The sequence below is a fragment of the Molothrus aeneus genome, chromosome 2 (genome assembly GCF_037042795.1).
Source record: "Molothrus aeneus isolate 106 chromosome 2, BPBGC_Maene_1.0, whole genome shotgun sequence".
Classification (NCBI taxonomy): Eukaryota; Metazoa; Chordata; class Aves; order Passeriformes; family Icteridae; genus Molothrus; species Molothrus aeneus.
Window position 1 is genome coordinate 85,798,235 of NC_089647.1, and position 22,966 is coordinate 85,821,200.

The window sequence follows — 22,966 nt, forward strand, 5'->3', positions numbered from 1 at the left end:
AGCATGGTTTTGCTTAATTAAAACCATTCAGAAATTGTTTTGCAATAGACTGATGATGGCAGTTCAAACCTTAGAGCTTGCTGCCAGATTTTAAAAGCCACTCAGATCATTCTCTGTACAGAAATTATACATAGTGAGGCTTTTTCTCTCCCCAATCACTTATACTTGCATCCAGGGTTACCACATAAACCAAGGAGAACATAATTTCTCCATTAAATCTGCCACACCATTATTCCAAAGTACTGCAGAAAATGAAGTGCGTGACACTATTTTGTGTAGAAAAACACCAGCATGATAAAAACCAAACACAAAAATAACAGGGAGTGTACATGCTCTCATTGGAAATCCCTCACTTTCTCCTCCATGCTTCCTTCTTCCTTCTTTCTGACTCACTGGATAGCAGCAGCTAAATCATTCCAGGAAGGAAGGCACAACTAACACTGCTCCTTTGCAATTAAATGTGGTGTCAACATCTCTGAAAGGTACCTGCAACCCATGACACCAGGTGTGATTTTGTCTATTAGGTAATCAGGGAAAAACAGAGCTACTTTGACTGGAGGTGAGCCAAAATGGCACATGTTGGTATAACCTAAAAGTCTTAAAACAATAAAAAAATAAATCCAAACACACCACATTAAAAGTAAACAAACAAAAAAAATACTCCACCACCCCACCCAACTTCTCTCCAGAATACTTGGACAGAAGAAAAAGAGCAAAAGAGAACACTTTGCAAAAGGTAAAATGCAAAACCATAGCTCTCAAACAAGCTCAGGATGGGGAAGGACTGTTTGCTGATAATACTGGCAAATTTGAGGAACAAGAAACTCTGCAGTGGACAAGGAGGTGAGGATGAACCACATGACAGCAGAGCTGAAAATTAATGCTCATTCAAAGCAAGTTGTTAGACTCAGTGTAGCTCAAAGATATTTCCTGTAAACATATTTTAGAGGCTCAAGTTTCCAATAATCAGCCTACAAACACAGGCAGCATGTTCTTTTTCTAGCAGACAGAAGGTAGAAAATACTGTGTGTCCTGCTGTGCTGTCTGATCTCCTTTGCTTTGGGGCAAATAAAATACTGCATTGTCTCAACTCTCTTGCAACTCTTGCAATATATTATTTCTTGGACTCTTTCTTCATTCCCCATTTTGAAATACCAGTTTATAGGAAACATAAGAACGTAAAGAAGATAGACTCACTTCATTCTGAGCAAATCATTACTGTGATCAATATGGCACCTCTTTTTGCAGTATTTACACAAGATGCTATCACAATTACACCAAAATATACCCTCCAGAAAAAGAGTAAACCTGCCTTGTCTTCATGTCACTTCCTCAGAATTACTTCAGATTCACTTGTATTATGTATGCAACCTGTACTGTGCACATTATGCACACAACATTAAAATTTTATCTATTCTCAGCTCCCAGTTGTGAAGAAATAAAACACATGTCTTCAACTCTATCACTTGGTTGTAGCAGTGCTTTAACATTCCTAATGCTAGACTGTGTTCCTGAAGGAGTCACAGCTTCTTGTCAGGCAGAAACACAGGTACAATTTACCTTGCTCTGCATGTGATTTTTATGAAAAGAAAATCACAGAAGTATCTCCCCAGTTTGAACACACAGAGTCAGAACCCAGAGCATGACCCAACATTAGGTCCATTCCTCAACACTGTCAAATACACAACTCCACAAAGTCAGTCTAGATAAAGAGTGCAGTTCTGCAAAACGGGAAGCCAGGAAGAGAAGATTACAAAAGGCAGTCGCGAGGTCAAAGTGGTTTGCACAAGTAGATCCTGTATTTCATATTCTATTTTACATACTAAAGAGAAGACATGGTTTGATTTCACAAGCATTACTGACCCAACCGTCTGCTATGTGTTTATGCAAAAAGATGAGGTGACACCCAGGACCATGGTGCACCAGCTGTGAAGAACTCTGTAATAGTGTTGATAGGAAATGAATGGTGTCCAGTGTCTAAAATTCTTACTGTCTTCTTTCATTTATTCTATCATTGTCACAATAAGACACATTTTACTTAGCTACCAAATGCCCACAAGGCCTCTTCTTTTTTTTTATCATGGGAGGCAATGTTTTCAAGCTAGATAATATTTCACGGTGAAACTAAACATCCAAGGAACAATGGCTGGAAATTATCTTCATGTAGTGTAACCGATAATTTTCTGAGGATGTTCAGTTTTACACAAATTCCCAAGCTGTTGAGACATTAAGATGTGTTTTCCCTACTACACTGGCCTTATAATGTTCATTTTATGAGCCCCCAAATGCATCTTGAGAGCTCATGTAAATGGGAACACTGGGTACTCCAGCCATGAAACATACAGTACAATATGGAGAAGTCGAGGCTGCATTATTAACTTTATGTTCATATAAACAGTCATGTTTACTGTGAAAGTTGTTTTCAGAAATGTGAATCACAAAGGAACACGGGGAAAAAAGCAAGTTCTAGGGAAGTTGGGAAAGATGTCATACTTTAAAAAAAAAAAAAAGCTGCACACTGTAACATTCTTCCTTCATCAGTTACCACAGCCCTCTCAAATGCCTATTTGACATATACCCTCTTAGCAATCTTTTAGATGTCTGCAAATGTTGCTAGTGACAATAAAGTACTGTACTAAGAAGAAAATGCTCTTCCCATTTATCCTGGATGCCTTGCTTATGACTGGAAGGGGGATCCAATCTTCACATAAATTGAGTCAAATTACAAGAGTTCTTGTCTCCTACTTATCACAAATATAACACCAGCTAAGCAGATCTTCACTGGTAAGTGTTCTGTCCTCCATTTGTCTTTCTGCTAAATTTTACATAAAATTGCTCTTTAAAGACCCCTCTGTTTTTTAAAGAGACAATTCTTACCTGTGCCAAATTTTTTCTAGCCCACAATAAAATCTTACCAGTGGCCCCTTGTGACATTTTGATTTTCCATGAAATTTAAAGACTATGGCGATGTTTAGATATCTGAAATATAAATCCCACTAACAAGTACAGAAAAGAACATGCAGTCCTTCTTGAGGTATTAGGAAATATTTGCATCCCCCCCAAAAAAGGCAAAGCATTTACAAGGAAGTCAGAATGGAGACTACATGGGTGTTGAAACCAAACCCCTCCTTGCCTCAGATCACACACACACAAACACTGGCAGCCTTCCCTCACTTCCACTCATAAAAGGAGCTGTTTCCCTCACACTCTCACTGTGCAAATGGAGGTTTATCCTTCCATGTGCCCAACCAGGCCCCCCCTCTCACTGCTCTCTGTACCCTGAAGGTGCTCATCTCTTTCCACTATGCCCATGCACTCTGTCTCTCTTACTACATTCCAGCAAAATTTGCCTTTCTTACTATGTACCAGCAAAAGAGTAGTCACTTTTCCAAGCAACTTTCCTGTGTAAAATCAGTTTTCTGTAGAAGTGTCAGCATTATAATATCGTGTTCTCATCAGAATCTACAAAGCTATGGGACAATGATGAGAAATCTTCCTTATGCAGGCAAAACCACAATGGCCACATTCTTCCTATTACTCACTACCTCCTGTTTACCAAAACACAATTGAAAGTCATCTATGTCTCTCAAGAACAGAGAATAATTTGAGTAACTTTTCCCAGACACCCACATTTGAGAGAGGGTTTATGACAGAAAGAGCTCACTCTGGCCAGCTCAGTTGCATCCATTTTTATGTCATGTATTTAGAGCTATGATGCTAATATTCAATGACAGTAATAGTTGTGACACAATCCTTTTCATACAAATCCACATATCATACAGAGCTCAAAAGAGCTCTTCTTCCAAATTTTCCTGAAACAATAGAGGACACTGTCAACATGGCATTATTTATTTCATGTTCTTGTACGTGCATTATACAAATCAACATTTTACCATTTTGGTGCATATATCCTCAGAAGAAGCCTTTCCAACTGCTTGACAGAAATAACGCTGAAGCCTGGAAAAAAATAAATCTTATCCTGTAAAGTCAGGCCACTTGTGTCTATTTCTGAAATGAGACAGAAGAAATCTTCTATAGCAGTTTGTATTTCAGGAATCTGGGACTTATAATACATTCACCTATCACATACAGGAAATTGGATGAAGTTATTGGCATTTAGTGCAATCTAGAATATTGCAGTGCTGTCTTTTTTTTTTTTAACAGCAGACTCCATGCTCTGTTATTCACCTCTGCCTGTAGCTGCTTTGTCATCTGGAACTAACAAGTATTTATCTAAAAAGTAAATTTGAATTAAGGATCATGAACCCACACCCTTTAAACTGTGTTTCACCTGAACATAGAAGGTCAATTCAGTGTTATGTGAGACATCAAACCTACCAATTGGTGATGTTTATTTAAGCTCATGCAGACGAGTCAGAGGTACTCTGCTGCTTTAAAGGCACAATTTGAAATGAAAACAGAGCTAATCCCAGATTTCTGCATCCCTATAAAATACAAGGACAATTCTGCACAGAAATAACATGCCATCATAATCCAGGCCATAACCTCATTTAGCCAGAGCAAAATGAACTACCCTCATCCTCACACTGGCTCTGACTCCAGAGCACAACAGGGGGACTACAGCCATGAAGTCAAGTGAAAACCCCGACCCTGAAGGCAAATGAAAGGACCATCATTGTTATCCTCAGAGTATAGGCTGTACCATTCACTCTTTATTTAAACTAGCACAAGCTTCAAAATACACAAAGGTTTAAACAGACAAAAAATGAGACTGTGACTTTTCCTGCCTGATGCAGAAGCTCATGCAGCACAATGAGCTGGGAGCCCCTCTAGCAGTTCAGGCCTTCCAGGGCAACCAGGATGTGTTCACTGTCTCACTGTGTCCTCCTGCTTGAACTGCTTCAGGATTAAGCGAAGAGCTTTTCAGGACACACCACAAACAAAGATTTAACAACTCTTTCCCCCTCCTCTTTAAAACCAGGCAACAAATCTAATCCCTGTAAGAAGAGTTCTTCAGAAAACAGCCAAAGGGGCTGAGGAGATGCCCTCTAGATGCTTACACTTATACAAGACAAAAGTAACTCATGTAAAAATTGTCATCTCTAAAAATGACACAAATAAAAAGAGGAGTTCTCCAACAAACAAGATGGCTCAGTACTGCAAATGGTGCTATTCATACTGCTCATATGCAAGGATTTTATTCCAACAGATTTCCAGTTTACATGGGTTTACTTCAAACATGCAAAAAAAGAAATAAAAACTTGTAAAAAAAACCCAAGTCATAAAATTTTTGCCTCCCTCCATTTCAAATTTCCATTTGAAAACAGAAATGCTGTGTTGTTCTCTGACAAGGATGTACCACACAAACACCAAGATGCTGCTTTTTCATATACTGCAGAGTCCTTTATCAGGAAGCCTAATGTCAAACAGCATATCACCACAGAAAATATGGCAACTATTTCTTCTGGGGAAAAATATAAATCCTTATTCAGTGCATGACCTATCTATTACTCTGTGTAAAACTTAGCTTCTGAAACAGCAATGGTCCAGTCTGGGTTGATCATTAGCTAAAAATGCAACACAATAAAAAAATATCACTCATATTAAAGATGACTCACATAAATTAAATGAACTGCAATGACAGGATTGGATTTCCCCTAAGTTCTTCATCAGGCAAGGCTAGTTATAAATCATTGCTAATGCAGCTTTTGTGTAAAACAGGAGAGTAAGTGCTTCCTCCCACCAAAGAATTTTGGAGAAATGCTTTATTTTCTCTAGGGTCCTAATTTTTCTACGTACTACCCACAGCAACAGCTCTGTTTCCTGCAGCCATTTCCTGCTGTCATGGCAAGGAGAGGTAGAACCACATGCCCAAGGTGAAGCCACTGTCTGTTTTCAAACTTCTGCCCAAGGACTGAGAGAGCAGAACATGTAAGAGATCTGAGTTAATCCAGCAGCTGCCAGGAAGACTGACAAAGGGCTCAGAGTAACACGGAGCATGGCCACAAAAGAAGCCACCAAAAAAAAGCAGGAGGTTTTACAAAGGAAGAAACAAATGAAGGACAACCTGAACACCCCACCTGTTGTTTGGAACACAAGCAGCACAAGGAGCAAAAGGGAAGTGCTGAATTACGTGAGCTTTGTGGCATTCAAGGCTTTCCTAGGTGGAAAACCTACCAAGGGGAGAGAATCCACACCTGAGCAGATGAAGTGAGAATCAAAAGGGGGCTTAAATTTCAGCAGGAAGTTCACAAAAGCTTTAGAGAAGGCAAAAATAACAAAGCATGGCTCTGTAGTAATGCAGAGATGAGAAAAACAGCTGTGATATCCTGTAGGTTAGGAACAGGAGGGGAGAACAGAGAGCTGGGATCTTCTGCTTGCGTTTACAGAAAAAAAAGGCCAAGGATATAATGAACTCTCACAATTCAAGTCCTGCCAAAAAGTACCAGTGAAATAATCCAAATAGCCTCTGTCACTTGTTACCTTTGCAGCCTAATACAAAGCCATCTTAAGGTAACAAAACTCAACTTTCAGGGTGCCTAGAGAGCAGACTTTGACAAGCCCTGTTATACTTATTGCAAAGTCCCTCCACAGAAAGATCAAATGCAGCTGGTTCCTTTTCACTTAACACAGATTTTATTTACCTAAATACATACTTAAAGGCAATTGTTTAAGCAAAATTCTGACACAATCTTAAATAACAGTAATTAAGATAAAAACCAGTGGAAAAATTCAGACTGTAAAGAATGTTTTATTTCTACTTGTTTGGGTCTGGGAGGAGAAGGAGACTGTCATGTGCCAGAATTTTGTTAGTGAGCAGTCCCAAACCCACTGTTTAAACTAGTTTGCATTTATAATGCTGTAACATGAGAAATATTTAATATCAGAAACACAAGTCACAAAAATTAGTCAACAAAATTTTTCCTCTGGCAGTTGGGCATCCATGACAGACTTTGTTTTAAATGCTCCTCTCACACTGTAGTTTTCCAAGTTGTATGTCATCAGAAGTATAAAGATCCTACAAATGCACTAACAGACCTTACTTTCTATTTTATTAAGAAAACTAATCTATTATAAAAGCTAGAGTAACACCAAATCTGGTTAATTCATAGCAATGAAAACACTGTCCATCAGTAAATGCTACAAACTAGCATACAGAAGAAGAACCTAAAGATGCTGTAATTTTTAAATGCTATTATTACAGCACTGTATTTCTTCCAGAGAATATGACAGTCATCCCTTTTATGTAAATTCTACATGGAAATGAGCGGTAATTCAAGTACCTGAAAGCAATCTAGGAAATGATCAGGTTTTGAAAATACCCTCATTCCCTCATTGTGAAAACAAACACAAGTGATCTGGCTCCCTTATTACTGAAAGCAACTGCCAACCTCACTGTACTTTAAAAGGATACTGCTTTGCAAATACAAAATAAATGGGGGGGGTGGGAAGAGGAGAAAAGAAAAAAATAAAGATAAATTCACTACTGCAGTTCAAAACCAAAATCCCGAGTTTAAAAAATCTCTTGTGGGGAATATAGCAAATGCTCAAGACTCAGAGGATTCTACAAGAGCATAATAAGCTATACCAGCCTAACCTATGTTAAAATTATAGCACTAAAGTGAGTAAAATAGTAGTAAAGCCACTATAAACAAATGTTATAACTACTCTGCATATGTCAGCACTAACTAGAATATGTCTCATTTTTTGCATATTACTAATTGCCAGAACATGACATATGTGCTTTCAGTGGCACAAGATGAAAATCACCCCAATATCTGGAAGTACCACTTGTAGTATTTGAAGAAACTGTTTACATCCAGGCACTGCACAGATCACATGCACAGTCCCAGCCTGAATGCTGAAGGCAAAACAACACAGTGGCTCTAAAGGTAAACAATTATTTTGCTACTTCAAATACAACTGCTTTTTCTATTCTATTGACACAGAAATTCATTAAGCAAGAACTAGAGAACTGCAGCACCCTCCAAAGAACAGAGAGCTGCTTAAAAACTAATTGTTTTCCTTGCCCTACCGTCTAGCAGCACTGTTTCTTCAAAAGAGGTCTTCTGTCCTTAACATGGCTGCCATGCCTTACATAACATCAATGAATGAGAAAGTAGTTATTTTGTTTCCTAGGACACACACTGTCCATTAGCCATATGATTCTCCATATGGCATAGCAAACAGCCCAGACAAAGCTTTGCAGCAACGCAGCTCCAAAGATCAGCATCCTCTGAGGATAGCAGCAACAGTAATTCAGGCTTCACAAGCACCAAATTCCCTTTGGTACATATTTAAATAAACAGGCATTCTTACCTTGAGAAAGCAATACTAATAATAATAGCAGTGCTCAGTAGAGCCTCCTCTGTTTCATCTGTGCTCGTAAAAATGAATCTTGGTGCCACTGTCTGCTGCAGCAGGTAATCAATAATATAACCTGCTTCTTCTGTTGCCAGAGCTGCTCCATCTGAACGCTAGCTAACGTGAACACTGTCAGTGTGAGTCATACCAGTGACTCAGAGCAGATGCAGAGCTGCAGGAGGAGTTTAAGTTTCAAGGCTTCCTCTCGTTCCGGCTCCCTGTCACACAGGCACTCGCTGCCTGCCTGTGTCTCTGTGTGTGCCTGCAGACTGCCCCAGAAGTTGGATTTTATCCTCTGCATAATCTTGGAGAGTTGAGCAGTTTCAGTTTGTTTGTTTGCTTTGGGGTTTGGGTTTTTCCCCCCTGGAATAGCAATTCTGCTTCTTCACAAATATATTTGTCAGGAATAAAGACCAAGTGAATACTATGGTATGGCAGGTGATACACTACTACAAGATACATGTGGACTCACAAATCTTGTCAAGAATAAGGGCAGAACTCAAAAAAAACCAGTAAAGACTGTAAAATGAAAGCATTGAGTCTGGGCAATATCCATTTATTCATGACAACTTCATAACAAAGTGTCTGATTTTGTTAAGTACTCTGGGCACATCAAATTTGGTCTCAAATGCAGTGAGATTAGAGAGCTGTAGGAAGGACTGTAAGAAGGGATGCACATGAGCAGAAATGCTGTGTGCCTGACACCAGTTTAGCAGGGAAAAGAGCCTATAGGAAAAGAGAATAGCTGCATTATAAACATGAACAGTGCATTTGGGTTTAGGGTTGAGTTCTGGCAGCTACCCCCACAGGTATCCATCTCACCAGGCACTGATAACCTAGTCAAAGAAGCATTTTGAACATGTATTTATTTCCCAGGCCTGCCAGACTCCCCACCATGAACAAGCAAGAATAGGCATCATGAGCCAAAGTTAGGCACTCAATGTTGGACATTGATATGCATTGCTGTTCTGATCCCACTTATTTCTGAAAGGCACATTGTACTAAGCAGTTGCAGTATTTAACAAATTCAGCCTTCAAGAGAGATGAAGCCATCTAGTACTGAGCCATCAGGTTAAGTACATGGAAACAAATTACAGTGGGATGAATCAAACAAGTATTGTCATAAGAAGATGCTGGCTGAAAGAACAATGCCACTAAAATGCATAGACCTGCTAAACAGCCACTCATATAAACATCCCAGATAGTCTGGGGAAAAAACACTTGGTTTATGTCAAAGCATTTACAGCTGAACATTTTTCCTCATACTTAGCAAATGTCCAGTTGGCTAGCACCCAGCTAAACAGATTTGTGTTGAGATTTCTCATGGAAAGGCTAATATCAAAGCATGACTTTCATGGATCTGCATGTTTTGTCATTTTAAAGAATTCCTTCCCTTTCAAAGCCCAGTAAAATGAAAGGTACCCCTGCCCATTCAATCCAAGTATGTGTGCAGCACTCTTCTGGACTGAATTTGGCTGTTAAAACTGCTGAACAAACCTTGTACTAGTGAGGGCGAATGTTTATTCCATGTCTCTCAAAGCAGCCAAGAACACTGCCTTGGCAGAGATCAAGAGATGAGAAGGAATCAAGCTGAGCAAAACAATTCTTGAAGCATGGTCATGGAGACAGCATAAACAAGGGGGATATAGAATTGCTGGTATCTATGAAGATACACTGAATTAAATTCTTTCCCCTAAAACCATTAGTATTCTATCACTTGGAAAATCTGTTGAATCCCATCCTTTCCCCCAGTTTACTAACGACAGTGAATATTTGCTCCTGTTAAGCTTCCAAGGCTTTATTTTCATGTTTTAAATGTTTGAATAGGCAAGAGAATGCTAAGAACCACAGCATATCAGGGAAAAAAAAAAACAAAACACAAAAAACACAACAGCAGCAACAAAAAACCAAACCAAACCCCTGGGATTTTAATCAGGAAAACGAACATGGTCTAAATGGCATCTATGACACAGGCAGAGAAGAAGACAAAACTGGATGATGCTTCACATGTCTGGGGGTTTGGAGGATGGTAATTTGTTTTCTTTTTGGAGGTGGGGAGTTGTGGTTTTTGTCTCCTTTAAGATACATGGCATGCAATTGTATATTTACATTCCAATTTTGTGCTGCTGTCCAGCTAAGAGCCAAGATTTGGATCAAAGGTGACTTAAAGAAAAGAGCTGTCAAAGGCCTCAAAGGGATAAAGCACACCAAGAGTGAGCACCCACTGTGAAAAATGCATGTACTTGCCTCAGCTGCAAATGACCTCATCTACAAATCAGATGTAATTTAGCTGCTGTAGGCAGCAGTTTCCTGTTTAATTGATCAGCTTTTTTTGCTGGACATTCTGCACTAGAAAGGGGCTGGGTAAGGGGTTGAAAAGTGGGAAAACCTGAATCTTCTTACCCTCCAAAAAAGTGAATGTACACACATGTGGATGAAATCTTGACCAGAAATTTAGTACAGCCTTCTGAATGAAACACTGCTGCAAGAGATTCTGCATCAAGAGGCAGTGTAGACTATTATACGCTCTTTACAGTCTATGGATAATGTTTTTTCCTTCTTCACCTTTAGGTAACAAGCAAGCAAAGCCTTTTCTATAGTAACTATTCAACATGGTACCAGGCTCAAGAATCTTGCTCTTCCTTATCACCTCCCTGTCTCTAGGAATTAGTTTGTTGGGAATTATTTTTAAAGTCATCATTAAGCCAGTGATGGTGGAAATGGTTTCCCACAGCTTATTCCAGATTGTCAGATTTCTTATTAACCTGCTTTCTCATTAAATCTCAGAATGTCCTCACTGAGAACACAAACCTCTAATCTTATTTCTGAGCCTTATTCTTCTTAGGTTATACTGTCTGGGGGTGGGGAGGGAATGGAAGAAATAAAAAAAAGCATTCATTCTTTTCAAGGACAGACCTGGCTCCTGATGCAGAAGCAGATTGAGGACCACTGCCAACATCCACAGTGCCTCCTTCCACCCTCACCCTCCTAGCTTTCCAGTCATCTTTCCAACAGCTACACTCTCTGCTGCATCCTAATGTTTTGTAATCTTGTTTTTCTGAGCCCTGTGTAAAGGTAAGAGTTCAGAGACACTAATTTTTGAGGAGCACTGACACACATTTTCAAGAGGAAGAGTTATTTTCCTGAACCAGCTATTATTCATTTATTATTGACATGGTCATTAAAATACTTTCCAAAGTACCAGTGAGGAGCCACACATGGAAGTGAGCACCATGCACACACATAGTAGAAGACACCCACTGCAAAAGGAGCATGTATTTTGAAAATACATATAGGCAAAAAGTTGGAAAGATAAATATTTTTTGCATTCTCTTACCAACACAGCTAACTGACTTGACATATGTCCACAGAAAAGAAAAATGCAGAAACTAGATCTCAGTGTCTTGCTCATTAGACTATCAGACTTCCCTTTCGGTGCATGTCACTAGCAGGTTTCTTTCTTCCATCTAATTACCTTTCATGGGTATTTTGATATGCCATGACAAAAGCACTGTTTGCTTCTCAGGAAAATTAAGACTCCTGCTGGGAAAAGTGTCAGAACCAGAACCTTTACCCTGCACAGACAATGAACAGAGGAAGTCACACATGAAAGCAGATCTTTAGTGATTGGGTATGGGGGCAGGGAAGAGGATGATGCACTTAGCACAGTTATCTCAAGGTTTCTGAAGATTAATAACAGGACACACTGCAGCAGTTGAACTTTTTACCTTCACTACATCATCCAGCACTCAGTAGCATCTTGCAGTCCTCTCTAAAAAGCAGTTAGCAAAGCAACCCACAAGAGGCTGTGGGAAACCATTTCCTCCACATAAGTACATCTCTTCACTGAGACCACCTCCTCAAGCTACTGCTATAGCTGTGACCCACGTAAAATGTATATTTTATTACTCCCTAACAATCCAAAGCTACATAGACTGCAATGGGAAGAGACAACAAAGTTACAAGCTGTCAGTAACACACTGCATGCAGATCTCAGAGGGAAGTACTTCTGCAAATCCAGTGAAAATGCAAAAGACAACCTAAATGCCCATTTCCCCTTAATTGTCTTTTCTCACCAGATGAAACAACAAACTGCAGAGACTAAGATCAGAGAAATCAGCCAAAACAAGACAAGGACAACACATCTCATAGCAACAAAGATGTACTGACCAGATGAGAGACTGGCTTACAGACACTGCTGTGGCTTCTGCATCTACAGACAACCATACATTGCAAAGGCTTGCTTGGGTAAGGAGGACTCTCCAGATTGCTCTTGATGTCAGCACAGAGTCAGCTGATCTTTTGGCAATCAGCCTGCTCACATCTATCCACTTCTGCTCTCTTTTTCTCTCTAATGCTAACATCTGCCCATGTTTTGCATCCACAGAAAAGGTCAGCAAGCTCCTAATGACACATTAAATCTGATAATCAAGAAAGACACCATTTGCAATTACTGTGTGTCCACTCTCATTCCCCTGATATTCAGAATTCAGTTTTTTCCTAAAAAAATCCCAACATAGGGCAAGTGCAGAAGAATCCGTAATCTCAAATCTTATATAAATGCCATAAATTCAGTTTGGATAACAGAGAAAGTATGTCAGAACACACCCAGCCTCCCCAGGCTTCCAAGAACATTAAAATTTTTTCTATCAATACAGCCACAAATTCCTTATTCCAAATAATCTTTATTTTTCTATACAATGCACAACTACCCCTCTGTTGCAAACCAGCCTGCGGATTTTCTGTACTCATACAATCACTTCAATTGAATATTGACCTGTGAATCCTAAGAAAAGAGACACCCAAACAACCCAGGCATAAACTCATTTTTAGGCAAGCCTATCTGACTTAAGCATCACAGTTCTTCACATTGTCTAACAAAATTCTATACTCTGATGGATATTCTCTAAATCCACTCATTTTTCTCATTCAATATACTCTAAACATTTTCAAACTGAAGTTCTTCCTGTTGTCTCCACAATGCAGGACTTGTAGATCTCATGCTGGTGACCTGTGACTGGTAGATTCTTCAAATGATTCAGAAAGAACAATTGTCAGTGCTGGAGAAAGTGGATGCAAAGACTTACTGTTTTCCCAGTACCATCTGCTACACTGGGGAAAACAAATCAAAACCCTGTAAGACTGAATGCAAAGCTGGACATTTTTGATGATTATTCCTGCAGTATTTGTTATAAAACTTACTCCTCGTTTCCACAAAGAAAGAGCAGCTCTAATGAGATTTCTGTGGTTCCACAACAGATTTCTAATGCTTTGTGCTGTCTCCCCAACATATCTGTAGTCTTTTGGAAGTTAACCAACCCCTATTTTCAGCAGGGAAATCATCTTTTGATAGGTTCCTAATTAGTAAGGCCATGAAAAGTAACTGCCTATCTAGATATGTTTATGGGCCTCATTCTCTTATTCCTATTTTTGTCATTCTTTGCCTCCATTGCAAAAAAGAAAAAAAAAAAAAAGAAGAAAGTCCTGCTGATACTACAGTGTAATACAGCACTTCACAAAATGCTAAGAGGGTTCCCAAATGTAAGTTGATCAGAAAAAAAAAAAATTAAAAGCCACGGGGTTAAACCATTTTTCTTCCTTCTCAAAATTCCTTATTCCTTCTTTCAAAAGAAGAAATTATTAAAAATATTAGAACACAATCCAATCATAAATAGTTATCTGCAAGCTCACAACTTTGAAGTCATTATGTATTTGTGGTACACAGGAAATTATTCTCCAGATTAATGCCACCAAATAATCAATGAGACCACTCAAAGACTAAGGTAATGTACACATTACGTTGTGCATCCAGCAGGGAGCCCAAGGTGGAAAATCTTATTAAAAGTGTTGATAATGGAAGTGTTTCATGACTAATTTAAATTTTGACATTCAGAACTTAATTGATTTGAGATCATTTGGGATTTTTCCTAAAATTAGGTCACAGAAAAAGCTCACTAAAAGTAGCACTGTGGTGTTCCTAATGGGATTTCAAAAAATCTTTATGTCAAAGGCTACATGTCTTATTCTAAGAACAGTCAATTCCAAATCAGCAAACCTACAGAGACAGTAAAAGTAGGCAAGTAATAATAATTTTAAAAAATAATTGATTCAGAACCTTCCTATTAAATGAACCATTTTCTTTTCTGGCAGAAAAGAACATAAAAATACAGATCCCAAAGAGACCCACCAGTTATGACATCTTTTTCCATGTATCTGTTGGAAGAGCAGGTGATATATCAGTGCTGTGATGGGTTTCTGCTTTTCTTTTTAATGAGCTTCATTTGTTTATGTATAATCCATAAGCATGCATTAATATATTGCTGTATGTTTAGAATATTTTCACTTTCTATTAGAGTTGAAGGTCTCTGGCATGGGATGGCTTGTGACTGAGGTGAGACCAGAGATTACAGGTGTTTGCATCAGAGTGTTTTGGGAAAAGACCAAGTCCTTGAATTTTATTTTAACATACAACATCTTGTTTATAGTTAAACTGCACCAATCTAAACTAGTAAGATTACTGGCATCATCTTTTTATATTACAAAGACAATAAAACAAGTATTTTCTATCAACCTGCTCTCTCCCATTTCCACCTTCTTCTAATTCTGTACTTCAGCTCTTTGGAATTGACGGCTGCTCCTGCACTTGCCTGATGATGGTCACAGCCCACAGGTCCTGCCACTCTGAACCCCTGGGAGCTGCAGCTGTCCTTTCCAGCCTGGCTGGGCCACAGAACCAAGGCTTCCTTCACACAGAGATTAGTTTGGTGAAAAGGACAGCTCTGTTGGCATGATTTTGCATCTGAGACAACTGAGGATACAGAAAAAGCGTGCACCTGGAGATGAGGTCACATTATCCTCATTACTTGTTCTCTAGATTACCTCAAAGCTTTTAACCCAAACCAGAGGAAGGCTGGTTTTCCTTCCCCCAGCTCATTTTAGGTGTTTCTAGGGGGCAAGGTGTGGGACTGGATGGCTGTGTCTTGTTTTGGTTTTTTTTTCAAATGGAAGAATGAAGCAGATTGAGTCTGAGGCTCAGAGGTACAAGTTTCTAGGGCCCATCTCACTGAGCTGGTAATGATTTTATTCATTACTTGCCTGACATTTTGTAAAAAGTCTTGGGAACTGAATCTTAAGCTCTAATTAGTGCATTTAATATTGGACAAGTTTTCTTGAGGGTATTATTAAGTAATTCTGGAAAAATGCTTAGTTTTGGAAGGAAAATATCCATTTATCTCCCATCCACATCTTGTGAAGTTGACTCTAGTCAATGCAGAACACTTCAAAGAACTATTTAATAAATGACAGTCACATTCCTAGAAAGGTGCACTCCAAACTACATTCACTTTTGCAAGTTGAGGATTTCAAAAACTCATTAAATCATTTTAGAGACAAAGAAGACAAACAGAAAAAAAACCTGGCTATAAACACAAAACCACCAGTACATGTCAGCAAGAGCCACAAAGACAGGCAGCATGAAAATACTTCATCAGTTGCTATATTCCAAAATAGCACTAATTCTCTGTTAATTTCTCTTGGGAAAAACAATTCTAATAACCCTCTATGCAAGGCCTTCTGAAACAGACTACAGTAAATTAACATTTGCTGATTATATGAAAGGTGAACAGAGACAGCAAGCTGAGCAAAGAGGAAGAACTACATGATCCACACCCATAACGGTGGAAGGACTCTTAAAATACACAGGCAGTGATTCAATGTTACACCCGTAGTTAAGATGGAAAAGGAAACAGAAACATTAAAATGAAAGACAAGTAAAAGCTATCCTCACATTAAACCAGTTTCAAAAGTACGGGTGTATTTTTTTTTTTTTACAGTGGGTCTAAAATAGGGTAAGATTTAAGCAGCACCTGTTTTGGGCAGAGTTTCTATATAATCTGCCTATTTTAGGAATTCATATAATAGACTGAAACTACACAAATACTGGCTAAACACTGTTTTAAAAGAACTTGACACTTTGTCAAGTTTATATAAATAAGCTAGAAATTTATTTTTATAGACTATAATAGGTAGCCAACATAAGTCTTTTTCTTCTACAAAAATAGAGTATATTTCTTCAACCTGCTCTCTCCCCCCAAGAGAGAAACTGAAGCAATCAGCATGAAACTGGCAGCAATCAGCACCTATATAAGAAAGTGAAAAGGAAATAATCATTTTTACTTGCATAGAAAAGAAATCCACAGAAGAAAGCAACATATATTTGGTATCTTACTTCTGATCTTTTAGTTTGTTTGCTTTTAAGAGAAGTCTTTACAGATCTATTACTACAATGTGCAAACTCCTGTAATTTAGGTACTAAAAAGATGAAATAATTAGAGTCAAGTTTTTCATTGAAAAATGTCCCATTAAGGGAAAAAAAAGGAAAAGAAAAAGTGGGAACTTAAAACACCTCATTAAAGAAACAAAGTTATTTATTCCTCCTACAGATGCAGCTTGCTAAACAGGTATAAAGGAATATTTAAGTACAGAAGCTGAAAAGTCATGCCTTAAAATTCTGCAATGCCTCTCCTCACTTCAATAGGTTGAAAATAACTACAATTCATGCTACCCCTTATAGGCTATGGGGAGGATGAATAGACTGTGTTAACAAGAATGTCCAGGAGAGTCAGAAAATACACTGTATTCTCTACTTTCTCAGCAAGAAGACAGGCAGAGTACAATTCAGAGCACCTAAGCTAGGCAGGAGCTATGTTGCTAACTTAGATTCTGTCAGGAATCGCCTCTATAAAGGCAATTGCTTCCCTCTAAAACCACAGAGGGAACGAACTCTGCTGGTGTTAATATGTCCCAATCAGGCCTACAATCAAATAAAAAATTCTGCAGAAGATCTACAGAAATGCTGCAGTGGATTAAGTCAAATAGCTATCCAGTAGAAGCAGAGCTCAAAATAGAACATAGATGGGAAGAATCTCTGATGTGATTTTGTACAAGATAATATAAGAAACCGAGGAAATGTCAGAGCAGGGGAATGAAGACTCAGCAAGGCAAAGATCAATGTTACCATCAACAGGATACACACCAACCTGGGAGCAGTTCTTAGCATATGGTGTTGAAAGGAGAGAAGTCAATAGCACTGTGGTGGCTCACTAATCAGCCAAACTGGTTTAGAGAGCAGGAAATGGAGAAGTGATGGCAATAGTGCACAGCAAGTCATCTTAGGGAAAAGTGTGGCAGGGCAGGAAAAACAGCACTCTGATGGAGAAAGATGCAAAGAGGTGGATTCAGGACAGGAGGAACTCAGGCAGAGATGGGCACACATTTCCCCAGGCAAGAGTGACCTGACTGATTGACAGGCTGCTCAGAATAGAGAGAGATGCTTGGGGAAGCTGTGACAGTAAAGGAGAGAGAGGAGACAAAAGGACCTGGGAAGAGATCATCAGGAATGCTTCACACAAATAAGAAGCATTATTTGGCAACAAAAACAATGTTTGCTAATTCTCTGTGGAAAAAGACCCAAACTTTTTCAGGTCTGTCTCTTGTTTTGAATTTAGGCAGAAGTTAACTATTTCAATTTAGGCTGTATATAACTATGCTCCTTGACAGCATCAAGGCCTCTTCCACTGACACAGCTGTATAGAAGCTGTAGAGAGCTTTTCACCATGAAGAGCTCTATAGGCTTCAGTCTGGAAAAAGGTTCAATTACAATTTCTGATGAACATACCACTCCCTGAAAGTTTGGGTCTGACTGTCAGGAAACCAAGTGAGACACTAAACCAATAAAGCTTTATTTAGGCAGAGGCTTCAAAAGTAACTCCCTTCCTTGTTCAAGGGGACTAACCATTTACCATGTGAGGCAAGAACTTCTTACACCAAAGCAGTGCTACTTCACATGAAGTATTTAAGGTCTGCTTAGCCTCTTTAATGCAATAAAGGCAATAATACTGAATAAAGGGAAAGAAATACCATGCAAGTTTGCAGTGCTTCAATGAGAAACTCCTGGCTGGGCATTAAGCAATCCTCAAAGGTTTGGCTCCTGAAGCTGTAATATGGAGTTATGCAAGTCCCCCAGGGTTTCTGAGCATGCTGGAGCACAGTTACATAACCCACATGACAGGCTGAGCTTGGATGCTGTTTTGGACCACCCATCACTGAAACTCCTGGCCTTTTGGCTCATGACAGAAATACTCTTTAATGTCAGCACAGCTTTCTCCAAGTGCTGCTTTGCAGATTGGCACTAGTGCTATTTTTCAGAATTGTGTGGTACCAACAAAAAAGCCAACAAGAAGAAAAATATCAGTAACTCTAGAAGAACTGCTGTGCAGAGCCTCCACATGACATTCTACTGTGTGGGCTTCAGGCCTGGAAAGGTACTGTGGCAGGTGTGGCCTCTAGTACTGCAGAAGCCACATAGAAAAAGGAAAAAATTGTACTGCAAGTTTAACATTTCTATGATACTCCGTTATCAACACCCTGAAATCTATAACAAAGCCACCTGTAGCAGTTACCTTTTATTGTCCTCCTTAAGTCCACACACTAGTTTATGTACTTTGAGCAGCTAGTTAGTACAGGGTCTTCTTGAGGAGCTGGATGTCAAATACAGGAGGAAAGGATAACTAAGAGGATTGCTTTTTTACCTCTTGGAAGATGTGGTGGCTGCTTATCCTTTTTCCTCCAAAAACTGCTCTCATCAGTTCTCATCACTACCTCTGCTGCTCATCAGTTTTCTCTAAGTACAAATACCACTGAAGGAAGGTGTTTAAAAGGTAGATACATAGCAATACAGGCAGCACTATGGTACTCCAGTCTTAGCCTAGTTTCTAGAAACTAAAGATATTAACAGCTGAACTACAGGACAAACTTGGCTTAAATGCAGCATGGTGGAGAATAACAGCACCAGCAGAATGAAATACTGTCTTTAGCTCACATAACACTCGACATACCTCAATTTGTGTACCAAAGCAGACAAACCCTAATTTTTCAAAATAGCATAAAATTAATCCCAGCAAGACATGGGGGATAGCATCCTTAGTATTCAATTTGGGAGAGCAACTAAGAGCGGCTGGTGCAGAGCAGCATGTCTTCAAGCTAATCTCTAAACTGTTATCAAGTCCCAGAGTGCTCCTACTATCATCTGCAAGCATAAAAATGAGACAATTCAGGAAATCACTGTTAGTCCTTTTTCTCTTTCCTCAGTCTTTCAAGCCTGAGAGCTAACAACTCTAATAAGAAAGAAAAAGAGAAAAAAACCATAACAAAATAATTTTTCATGTAAGTAATTAGGCTGGTAGGTCATATTTTAGACAGAGATTACCCAGTTAAACATCAAAAAAAATTTTCTATCTCCTAGGTATTTTTTATCCCATGGCCTCTTTGAACAAACACAATGCAATCTATTTTTGCACTATACAATCGCCATGGGTGCTAAAGGATGAGACTTATACACTTGGGGCTAATTAAAGGTAATGTCAACACTTATGCACACATGCACCATAATCAAGCACTTACCTTTCTTTGCAGGTGAAAACACAAAATTAGTCAGCTAGTTTTTGTAGTAATTTCTCTCTATTTCCTCAAGTCTATCTGCTTTGTCACCCTTCAAATTCTTAAAACAGTGCTGCCACAAAATCACTCAGAGTGAATTATCTGCTTGAAAAATATCCCTATAGAAAGGTGTAATTTTTAAAGTAGGGACAGTTTTCTCCTGGCATTCTTTTAAGCAACATAAAATTTGTAACTCTTGCAACTGTTGTATCTAAACAAAATAAAAAAAGTAACTCTTGTATTTATGAGAAATCCTTTAATATACTTCTAAAAAAAAGTCACTTAAAACATGAAGCTACAAAGATAATAAAACTTGAGTCTCTTTAGGATAAGTTCAGCAAATACTTTAAGAGGACAGTACAGAGATACAGGCCTACCCATCTTACTGCACATACTCATCCACATCTGGCTCAATGCTGCATGGAAAGACTGAAAATCTAACCAAGGAAAGGCATGTTTTGCGAAGAAAATTAGGGCAAAAAACCACCTTAGGATGAAAATACTTCAAGAAGCATAAGGTAGACAAGATACACCCTCTGTTATTATGTTGTCCCAAGGCTGGGGCCAAGTCAGAAATTTTAAAGCACCTATGGATGTACATAGTATATTAGGAATTACAAACTCTGTGATATTTAATGTTTTCCTCAAATTCCCAATTGCTAACACTGTAAGACCAGGCTAAAGTCTCAGATCTGACTCTTAAAATTAAGTAACCATCACTGCAAATCTCTACTCTTTTGTTTTTTAGCAGAGGGAACTTTGAAGACCTGAACCACCAAAGTTCAAGTGCAAGAACACTATTACGATGACTTCCACCTCAGGGTTATTTGAAGCCTCATCAATGTTTACAGCTAGCTTGAATAATGAGTTTTGATCACTGGCAAGGTAGCTGCACCCAATTACAGTCACTTGGTCTGGAACACTGCAGGAATATTAAACCAGGTTCAAGTAGCAAAAAGAAGGATGCATGTTGGCACAAAAGACAAAAAAAAGTAAGCTGCTTCCCTCCAGATGGACAGTACTTTTCTCTCAAAAGAACAGTACCAATGTGAGACTTTCCTCTGAAAAGACAAAGGCATCTTCTGTCCATTGCTACATTACAGAGTACTCTCTACTCAATTATGCCTGCCCTATGCCTCTGTAGCCATACATCCACAAGCAAAGCAGCAAAGCCACTTCCCCTTCTCCCTCTAGTAACTCCTTTCAATTTGTATTTTAAAAATGCTCAAGGACAAAGTAGTTTTGCCTATGGTTACAGGTAATTTCTTTAACAGAAGTTATTTAAAACACTGACTCCAGTCAGATAACTAACTTCCTGTTCTGCAAGTAACTTCACCAATGCCAGTGCAACTTACTCAGCACAAGAAAGACACCAAGGCTCCACTTCAAGCTGTTTTCAATATGTAGGACTGGGTGACAAACAGGAAGAAGTCAGTTTCCCAAGGCATGAGTTTTGTGCCTCTGAGCACAGGAAGAGCAGAAAGCCAGCACGTTATCAGTCATGAGTGTCTCAGATGTCTTGTGCAAACCTGTCCCCTTTAGAATTAAAACTGCTGGGAAGCACTGATCAATAAGTAAATGTAACTCTGAAATGCCTCACTTTGTGTAAGGCTGAAGTAATCCATCTGGCAGTGAATAAAAAAAATTCAGGAAATCTGTGGGGACATAACCACATGCAAAGGAGAGATCAGCAAAACCTAACACATCTGTGATCTACATTTCTGGGGGTTCTTCATAGGTATAAGCAGAAATGACAGCAAAACATCTCCTCTAAAATGTGAAGTACTTGAGAAACCCTTCTTAGCAACTACTTCCTTGTTTCATGCTTAATACAGAAAACCACTTTAAGTATTCTAGTGATACAGTTAAAAGCACTAAGAAAACTGAAGTATTAAACTTTGCAGACACCTCAGGTTCCTCTGACTAAATCTGTTGCCTTCAAATTGCAATCCCCAAGTCCCAAATGAAATCTGTTGGTGCTTTAGACCTCACCTTGCCTCTGGCTCACAACTGTTATCCCCATAACCCTACAGCAGAATGAACTAATAGATCATATAATCACCTCTTTGCTACAAGACATTCTAACATGCCTACTTGTAGAGGCCCCAGTAAGTCAGTTCAACCTAGACTGGTGTTAGTTACACCAGTAAAAACCCAGAAAAAACAATCTGAGCCAGCCATTCACTCCCATCCTACTTCCAACAGCAGGCTCATGTCTCTCAGAGTGCAGACAACTGGGCTGAAGCCCAGACAAATATAAGTGCACTTAAAAAAGCCTTGACAAAAACACTAGTGCTGATGCAAACAAGCACATCCTGTTTCAGCTCATTTCCAACAGTTACCTAGAAAACTCTTAACTTTGCTTAAAGTATGTTTAATTACATTAATTAGTCATTTTTCAGTTCCAAAGGTTTGCAAAGTAGAAAGGAGACAGCAGTTAAAGCCGTGCTTTTCTATTCCTCAAAGAAGCAACAGGCAGACACCTGAACTCACACCTGTAAGAGCTAAACCTTTCATGATTTGTTGATGAACCAGAACATGACATCATTCATTTAAAAGGAATTACTTCTTTCATCTAAAACTATTGGATACTATTAGAGCTAAGTAGTATTTCTGTTTTCTGTATATTGCTTACTACCTTTCCTCATGTCAGCTTGTCCTATTTCTCCTGCTACAAAAATGTACAGATGTTTTTTCTTTCTATGATTCTATGATCTATCTCCAGTCTGTATGACTTCCACAGAAATAAAGGTTTGGTCCAACACCCACTGATGTCAGAGGAAGACACAAGTCAGACCATAAAGAGAGGAAAATAGCCAGAATGTAAAAGGTCTGTTCTGACAAATTTAGTCTCTGGCTTTCATGGTTTTTAATGACACCAAGTGCCAAGAACAAAGACTTCCTCAGCTGGAGTCCTGGCAGGTATCATAAGCAAAGATGATGGGTTTGTGTATTCTTCATTCTCAGTGTACTTACCATTATGAACTCTATTTGCACATTAAAATCTATTTATTCTCCTGCAACAGAACAGAACCTGAAATTAATTTTTTAAAGGGAAAAAAACCCCCAAACCTCAGAAAAATATTACATATTTTCATCCTATTCTTCCATTACCTTCAAAAGTTTCTGTTGACCATAGTTACCT

General features: G+C 38.8%; 1 protein-coding gene across 9 annotated transcripts in view; it reads right to left on the reverse strand.

Moving 5' to 3' along the window:
- INPP4A (inositol polyphosphate-4-phosphatase type I A) overlaps window positions 1-22,966 on the reverse strand; it is a 111,506-nt gene that overhangs the window by 74,563 nt on the left and 13,977 nt on the right. For 5 of the 9 annotated variants that reach the window (XM_066545217.1, XM_066545216.1, XM_066545212.1 and 2 more), the window contains exon 1: window positions 8,281-8,423. The exons of the other annotated variants lie outside the window; for them this stretch is intronic. The gene's annotated coding sequence lies outside the window, so the exon portion shown is untranslated. Of the gene's footprint in view, window positions 1-8,280; window positions 8,424-22,966 lie in introns of those variants that run through there. 9 annotated transcript variants of the gene reach the window in all.